The sequence below is a fragment of the Punica granatum genome, chromosome 3, assembly GCF_007655135.1.
Source record: "Punica granatum isolate Tunisia-2019 chromosome 3, ASM765513v2, whole genome shotgun sequence".
NCBI lineage: Eukaryota > Viridiplantae > Streptophyta > Magnoliopsida > Myrtales > Lythraceae > Punica > Punica granatum.
Genome location: NC_045129.1, coordinates 16,821,166 through 16,830,909, shown reverse-complemented (window position 1 = coordinate 16,830,909; position 9,744 = coordinate 16,821,166).

The following is a 9,744-nucleotide window of genomic DNA, read 5'->3' as shown; positions in this document are numbered from 1 at the left end:
CGTGAATCATATCAAAGCACCACCCAACGAGCTGCATCCAATGGTAGCCCCATGGCCTTTTTCAATGTGGGGCATGGACGTGATTGGTCTCATCAACCCCAAAGCATCCAATGGACACCTATTCATACTGGTAGCTATCGATTACTTCACTAAATGGATCGAAGCCATTACCCTTGCGTCGGTTAGTGCCAAGGCCGTGGCACGCTTCCTCAAACACGACATCATTGCACGATACGGGGTCCCTGTGACTCTTGTCACAGACAACGCTAAGAACTTGAACAACAAACTCATCGAAGAGCTCTGTGCACAGTTCAAGATCCAACATCGCAATTCCTCTCCGTGTCGTCAACAAATGAACGATGCGGTAGAGGCAGTGAATAAGAACATAAAGAAAATCATGGAAAAAATGACGGTGAATTACAAAGACTGGCACGAGATGCTCCCATTTGCGCTCTTGGCGTATCGGACTTCTATTCGCTCGTCTACCGGGGCAACCCCGTACTCTTTGGTTTACAGCATGGAAGCAGTTCTTCCGGTTGAAGTGGAGATTCCCTCCATGAGGATCCTTGCCGAGTCCAAGCTTCAGGAAGCAGAATGGGCAAAAAACGCTACGAACATCTTAATCTCATTGACGAGAAGCGACTCACAGCACTTTACCACGGTCAATGCTATCAGTAGAGAATGGCCCGAGCCTTCAATAAGAAAGTCCGTCCCCGCGAGTTCAGCCCTGGTGACCTCGTTTTGCGAAAGGTCTTGCATGTCGCCACAGATTCCAAGGGCAAATTTGCTTACAAGTACGACGGTCCCTTCATCGTCAAAGAAGTATTTGACGAAGGGGCAATCATCCTCAATGACATAGACAGAAACGAGAACGCTCTTCCAATCAATGTTGTTGCTCTTAAGAAATACTATCCTTGATGGTATTTCTGTTACACCACTGCAGGTGTTTTCTCAATGTACATTACATTTTATCTTTCATCACATGTATAACCAGTACTTTTAATTTGGGTCACTCACGTATTCTCTTCTTCGACCCTTTCCCTTTCTATAAACTCTTTTCTTTTGAGAGAAAAAAAGAATGAATTTCCCGCTAGGTTGAAAACCTCTTTGGGGCGACCTGGGCAAAAGTTAGGGAATGAGGGGCAGGATTTAAAATCCCGCAAAGGGGAACCGTGGCAAAAGGAGAGCTTGAAATGAAATCCTCGCTATGTTGAAAACCTCTTGGAGGCAATCTAGGCAATAATTAGAGGAACTGAGAGGTGCGATTAGATCTGATCAGGGCGGTCGTAGCAAAAGGTGAGCTCCAAACGAGGGAAATATCAAAATAAAAGACCTCGCTAGGTCGTCATGCGTCCTGCGACCTAGGCAAAAGTTAGGACACCTTTGGCAGCTCGACCATGAAAGGACAGCTACACTCAGTGTGAAGCGACAATGAGTAGTGGTTTTGCAGTCTTCGACGCAAACAAACTCTCCTTGACTCTCTGGCCATGAGACACGTTTCGACGTGCAGTCGAATCGCTGTATCCTTGATTTGGAGAATCCCAAAGATCCCTCCCTTTACCTTTATGCAAATTCCACGGGTTATGCCCGTTCTACCAAAGGCTTTTCATTTCAAATCATAATCTTGTGGGACACGGCCACCCCTTTAAATGGTCTTCAAGTCTAAATCCTCGAAGCATTATTACTCAAACTTCTTTACACATCTCCATTATGACGGTACGGTAGGACTGACAACTATTGTTAGCTCCCATGTTTCCATATGCAAGTATGAGGATAAAAACCCCGAAGGATATCTTCTTTTGACGAATGCAAGTCTGCCTCATGCCAAGAACTACAACTTCAATCCGAGGAGAAATTTGCAGGATAGCATTTCATGCACTCAGTGACATCAGAATCAGATGACAAACAACGAAGCTACCTGTTACAACATCGTCGGCGACGTTGACAAACACAATGCTAAATTGGATCACAATGATTCCTTCCACACCTCCTACCATTCCCAAACACTTGCACTTACTTTATGTCTTGCACATGCCTTGCAACTGTGCCGGGCCACCTCGTCTGTGCACATTTCCTTCATACTTCACAAATCCGTCGAGTCACCTCACACGTGCCTTGCAACTATGCCGGGCTACCTCGTTTGTGCACATTTCCTTCATACTTCACAAATCTACCGAGTCACCTCACTCGTGCCTTGCAACTGTGTCGGGCCACCTCGTCTGTGCACATTTCCTTCATACTGCACAAATCCATCGAGTCACCTCACTCGTGCCTTTTAACTGTGCCAGGCCACCTCGCCTGTGCTTATTTCCTTCATATTTCACAAATCCGCCGAGTCACCTCACTCGTGCCTTGCAATTGTGCCAAGCCACCTTGCCTGTGCACATTTCGCCGAGTTACCTCACTCGTGCTCTTTACAAAAACTCCACCAGGCCTCGCCCGTGCACCCCGCAAGTCCATTGGGTAGGCGCCTATGAACAAATACAGTTGTCAGTACCCCATTTTGGTCCACCGGCTCCAACAGAAGACTTCCGATCAAAGCTCAGGTCACTATTCACGATCGGGAAACCGGAGGCGAACATGCTGGCACAAAGTCATGAATTACAGGAGAGAAGCAGGGTCCACTAGAAAAGCATAGGAGGGCAATCGGAAGAGTAAACAGACCACGAGCCCTGAAGCAACAGAAGCTGGCATTGTGACACTATTCATCACCGGATCACCAAAGCATCGGAAGGTATCCAATATGGGACTCTAAAAATCCCTTTTTGTGCCAAAGTGACCAATGGCACATCCGAGCGCATTTCAGAAGCATCCTGCTTAAGCCGGGGCACCCCCGAACTCTCACAGACTCCTTTTCTAACAGGGCTCTTGGGGCGCCCGATCCACGAACGAGCAAACGACAGTCGGAAATAGGCCTACACATGCCCTAGGACCACCAAGGCCATGGAACAAGTTTCAGATTGCCTTTCGGAATTCGACTTGGTCTCCCGAGTAGACCCCGACTTGGGAAATGGGCCCCTTTCAAACGGAATCTAACGCTCAGAACTCATTCGGTGGAAGGCTGACGTTCGAGCTTCATCCCACTCACTCCCTACAACTCCTAGGACTAGGGAAATCATTTCGCCTCGGGCCAAGCAAGTCGGTTAGGTCTCCCGAGTGACATTTCAGTGGTCGCGAACGTCTCTCGACAAGTCTTCGGGTAACGTTCCTGACAAACTAAAGCCATAACGGTCTCCAAACACCTCAGGACATTCGGAAAGCCCTAAGAAAACCCCAGTCATGGATCCCTGGGTCAGCTCCGGCTATTGGTCTTCAAACGAGGATGACGGGGTCAACAGTTCCACACGGGACAAAAAGCATACCGAGACGAACAATACAGTGCACAGGGAAGTAATTGGAGAACGGAGACGGTCAACCCCACCCTGAATGTCCAAACGGGGCAAAACCGACTCTCGGAGTGCCGAACCACCCGAACATTCGTTCACATGAAATGTGGCGATATTAGGCTTATTCAAATTCTCTTCGTGCAAGCATTCCAAATCCATCAATTAATCGAACTTCAGAGATCGGACGCGCGTTCAATCAAGTCCCGAGCTTCTTCCGGCTTTCTTCCTAGTCAAGTGGGACCCAAGACCTAGCCAAGCCAAGCCTCCAAGCCACGGCTCAACCCCAGCAGCCACGGCTCAATCCCAGCAGCCATGGCTCACCGCGCAGCCGCGACTCTTCCCTCCAATTCCAGCGGCTCAACCCTTCCATGCTCTCCCCTCCACAAAATTCAAATATCCCTTACACTTCTTCACATCAACTCCCATCTTTCCATCAATTCCCATCAACTCCCATCAACCTTCCACTCACAAAACCCCACCCTAATCCCCTTGATATTTTCGGCAGCCATGTTAAGCCCTCCTAAGCACACTCAACTTTCCCTAATTGCCCCATTAAGCTTCCCTTTATAAGCCCTTACACCATTAAGCTTAATCACTTCTTCAACTCCACTCTCTCTCAAGCCAACTTCTCTCCAAAATCCTCTCAACCTCCCCACTACCACCGAACCATCATACCACTCGTGCCAAGGCCAATACCGGCCAAAATCGAAAGAAAACCACCTAGTATTCCGATCACCGCCCGACCCGACTTAAGCCAAATACCACTAAACTTCCTAGCCTACATATTTTTCACCCTCTAAGTCCATTTCCGGGCTTAGAATTTCGATTTGAAGCCTCCAACCTCACATCCGTGAGGACTATCGGGTCCTGAGAACCCCGTCCGGCACATCCAACTTCTTAGACGTGCCATTTCCCTCTACGACTTTGGCAAGTCGTGCCATCACGTTCAAAGGGTTCCTCATAACCCCTACTCTCCCTCGTGAAGAAGTGGTCACAGTCCGAGAGCCATACCAACGTGCACAACCTCCGTTCCACCCGTTCTCTCTTTACCGGGTCCACAGTTTTTTACCAAACTTTCTCTCATCGTTTTGGGTTTGTCCAGGCTTCGGCACGTTTGGGACTGTCCACGAACATCTAGATCTCCCCCTTAGGAGTCTGAGGAACCCGATCTCACTTGGTGCCGTGACCGAAGCTAGCGTGCCGACCCCGTTTTCTCCAAGCTGCCACAGTCGCTGCCTCTCAGGTACCTACTGCCCTTGGTGTCCAGCCGGGTCACCCGACCCTCTTGCCACTTCCCCGACTCTTTTCCTCGAACATCGAGACTAGGTAACACTCCTCTACGACTTAGAGAAGTTAGGTTCTTCATATTTGCTTGTCTAAGGGCGTTAAGATGATCATTAATCGAAAAGCATGCAAGTTAGTTTTTTTTATACGGATCCATGCATTTCCATGCAACCCCCATGCACGTATGTCCTATGCCTTGCTCGTATGCCGTATGAACATATGTATCATGACTGGAAACGGCTAAGATCAAGATAGGAGAGACCATCTTGGCCACGGTTGGACCATGAGAACCCACGGCCTAGTCCTAAAAGGGGACCCGTGAGCTCCCTTGGCTCACCCGAAGCTAGGGTGGCCTCTCCCCTCCCGAAATTAGTCGGTTCCCATATTTTATCGTCATTTACCGCATGTAATATGTTAATATGACGGGAAATAACTTAAATCGGGGTTGAAGAGGCCGCCTCGACCCGTGTGAACCAAGGGAACCCACGACCACTCTTGAGGGGATGTGGCCAAGAGTTCCTTTGGACCACACGAGCCCAAGGAAGTCTCTTCCATTCCGAAATAGGTTGGTTCCCATGTTTCCATGTTTTATTGTTGTATGGATCGATGTCGTTTTATCGATTCCTTCATATCTATATATTACATGTGTTTGTATGTGTGTTTGGTTGCATTTCGAGATCTTGGCAGCGTCGATTTCCTTTCATTTTCATCGAAACATGTGTTGTTATTATGCTTGATGTATTATGTATGCAAGACACGACGGAAATCGACGTAGGAGACCCTCCATAACCCAAGTCGGGTCAAGGAGAGCTTTCGGTCCAACCCTTGGAGGAATGGTCGAATGCTACTTGACCCATCCCGGGTTTAGGACGGTCTCCTCCACTGCTTCGGAATCGCCCCTTGGAATTGAATGTATTTATGTTCGTGTTTTTATCGTTGGCCATGTGATAGTCATATGAGGGATAAGTTAATTTCGAACGATTACCCGTTAAATCCATAATACCCATGATATAAGGCCATCGCCACCGAATAATTTCACAAATGGGAGAAATGGGACGTATCATTCAATTAATTGAATCACTCGGACCAAATAATTGGATAAATTGATTATTAATTCGTAAACGCATCGATGGTTCATGGAACGGCGAAAATGCCCTTTTCCTTAAAAGCTCATAATTTCAAAACATCGAGACGTGTAACACGAATAGAATCATGTCTAGCAAGTACTCGCATACTATGACTCGAGTTCAGGCCCAATTTGAGGCAGCTCGAGTCGAGATGTGCGAGTCCTCTTTAGACCTCTTCGTGTCACACGATCTTTAATTTATATATGAACATCACATGTTTTACCCCTCAAGGGCATAGTCGTCATTCCGTCATTCACCGATATCTTAGGCATTAGGGAGTCGGAAACACCTTGATCTATGGATGAAAAAAGGGCGACCCGTTCGGGTGTGAGTTTCATTCGCACGGCCCATTCCGTCCACTTTCGGTGTTTCTTTCCCCCTATTGTAAATTCGGTGGTGGGCATTTTCACTTCCATTGCAAAACACGAAAAACCGGATTAATTATGCATCTAACTTAATCAAACATTAGATAATGGATAGGTGGAACTCTAGGTTCCAATCTAGAGTCAAAAATACAAGTTTGGCTAATTCGGTGAAACCATAGTGACACATCACTGAATAAAGTTTTAAACAAATTCACACATGTAATCGGCCTAGAACCATATTTCAGCCCACCTCTTTGTTTGCCTAGGTTAGGTTAGATACATTGTTTGCTAATCAACCCCGGTTAATAACTGATTAAATCACGTACATTCGATTTAATATGCAACTTGTCTGTATTTATCTATATTTGTCAATTATTGTCTGTTTTTCATCATTTTTATCAGTTTCCTTTTGTTTTCCATTTGTTTTTGCTGCTTTGTTGCGGTTCGGGTCCGAGCCCATAGGTTACGTGTTGCTCGGGGTCCAACGCCCCAAATCACCGAACACGAGGTCCAATGCCTCCTAACTCACTGAGCGCGTGCAACCTGTGCGCACCTGAATTTTATCTCGTCGGGGCACGCATGCGCGAAACCTATGCAACACGGCTTGGGAGTGTCCACCTTCTCGGGGACGCGTGACGGACAAGCGTGAGAAGGAGTCGCCACTTACTGTTTACGACCCGTAGGTCGAGGGCCGTTGAGTCGCCCGAGTCTAGGGGTACAAGGTACACCTAAATGCTAAGGCAATGGTCATACGGAACCGGAAATTCTGAATTCGGGGGTTCTATTACGTGCGGGCCTATATCCCGCACGCCTTTTCGGTACTCTAGTTTGCTAGGCCTGCCATTTTGTTTATTTACCGCGTGACTTAGGGTTGCACTTGACTCGCCCGTTTTGACACCGTAAAGTCGATGAATTGATCAAGTTGGGCCAAAAGCCCAGAGAGAAAAGTAGGCTTGCGTCTCAAGAAATCGGTTCACTATCTTCGCGTTACAGTTCGTCGAACCGTGATGGTCGATTCCCTGCGCAAACCGAGACCACGAGTGTTCGAGCTTACTCATCTCTTGGTAACAATAGACCAACTTAACCGATTCGACACTCGGACCTCTCGCTCGCCGATCGGGGATCCTTACAAATGAATATACAAATAAAGTTCCTTACAGTGTTCTCTCAAAGAAATACAAATTACAATTGAATAAATGAATCCCCGATCAGCTCGCATTGGGTCAATATTCCGCTCTGGCTCACCGTATGTTTTGAATGACCGATAAATAAATTAAAGCAACGCGGCTCAAAGAGCCGAGGGTCTGGTCCGATCATACCGACGGGTGATAGAAGAATCGATTGATTCTTACTGAAACCGTCAGATCGATTGAGCTCCCGGGTGATATCTAACCGCGATTCACACATCCAATCCAAATCGCCTTCCACATAGGCCATACTTGGAGTGTGATGGTGACTCGAGGCTAGATCCCATTCCGCACTCGGGTTGCACGCGCTCAATAAATTAGGAGGTGTTGGACCTCGTGTTCGGTGATTTGGGGCATTGGACCCCGTGTATTACGTAACCTGAGGGTTCGGACCCGAGCCGTGACAAATCAGCAAAAGCGAATGGAAAATAGAAGAAAACTGATAAAACGGATGAAAAACGGACGAAAACAGACAAATATAGACAATTACAGACAAGTTCTGTATTAGGCCGAATGTACGTGATTTAATCAGTTATTAACCGAGGTTGATTATCAAACAATGTATCTAACTTAGGCAAGCAAAGAGATGGGCTAGGATATGGTTCTAGGCCAATTACATGTGTGAGTTTGTTTTTAAGATTTCATTTCGTGAATGTCACTGCGACTTCACTGAATATGCCAAACTTGTATTTTGACTCTATATTTGGAACCTAGTGTTCCGCTTAGCCATTATCTAATGTTTGATTAAGTCAAATGCATGATTAATCCGATTTTATATGTTTTGTGACAGAAATAATAATGCTAACTTCCGAATCTATGGTAAGAGGATAGAAACACCGAAATTGGATGAAATAGGCCATGCGAATGAAACTCGCACCCGAACAGGCTGCCCTTTTCTATCCATAGATCGTGGTGTTTGGGTCTCCTTAACACCTAGGATATTGGCGGATCACGAAATGATGGTTATGCCCTTGGGCAGTAAAATGTGTGAAGTGCACGTGTAAAATGGAGATCGCGTGACACGAAGAGGTCCGAAGAGAACTCACATATTTCGACTTGAGCCGCCTCAAATTGGGCCCGAGCTCGAGTCGTAGTACGCGAGTGCTCCCTAGACACTGATTCTATTCGTGTTATGCGTCTCGATATTATGAAATTGTGGATTTTGAAAAGGGCATTTCCACCGTTTCGTAATCCGTCGATGCTTTTACAAATTGATATTCGATTTGTCCAATTATTTAGGCTAAATAGTTTAATTAGTCAAATGACACGTCCCATTTCCTTGTTTGTGGGATTATTTAGTGATTATGTCTTCGAGTCACGAATGTTATGGAGTCGATGGGCAATCGTCCGAAACTAACGCGCCTAACACGGGAGCTAACGCGTAATCAACGATTAAACGGAAAAGAAATTACACTCAATTCCAAGAGCCGATTTCGAAGCGACAAAAGAGGCCAACTTAAACTCATAGAGGGTCACAGGGAATTCAGTCATTCCATAATGGAGATGACCGAATATTTCCTTGACTCGATTTGAATTCCGGATGGTCTCTCGTATCGGTTATAATCGTTTCTTGCATGCATAAAACGTCAAACATGATAATAACACATATTCTATAAAGCCGATGCCGCCATGATCTTGGGTGCGCAAACAAGCACGTAATGCAAACGCAAATATCGTATTTAAAGGGAATCGATAAAACGGCGTCGGCTCATGCAACAACATATGCGTGGAGGGAAGACATTACGGGAACCATCTTATTTCGGGGAGGGAGAGGCCATGGTGGCCTCGAATGAGCCAAGGGGAACTCACAGGTCCCTCCCTTGGGACTAGGCCGTGAGTTTCCATGGTTCAACCACGGCCAAGACGATCTCTCCCACCTTGACTTTAGCCGTTTCCCGTCATGCTAACGTGTAATATGTGATGAGCGAACATAAAATGCAGGAACCAACCAATTTCGGGGAAAGGGAGGTCACGTTGGCCCTGGATGAACCAAGGAGGCTCTCGGATCCCTTCCTCGGGGATTAGCCGTGAGCTTCGATGGTTCGAACGAGGCTAAGATGGTCTCTCTTACCTCGCCTTTCGATTATTTCATGCCATGATATACATGCTAGAACAATATTCGAGTGTAACAAACGACATAAATATCCATGAAAACGAATAAAGGTCGGAACTTGCATGCAAACGAGTGTTATTCATCTTATCACTCCATAACAAGCAAATATCAAGAACCTAATTTCCCTAAGTTGTAGAGGAGTATTACCTAGCCTCGGAACACGAGGAAAGAGTCGGAGAAGTGGCAAAGGGAGTCGGGAGACTCGGCTGGAACGAACAGACCCGAACCGGTGCAGTCGGGTCGACCGGCAGACCCGACTGGCAGTCTGGCTTGTCGGGGCTG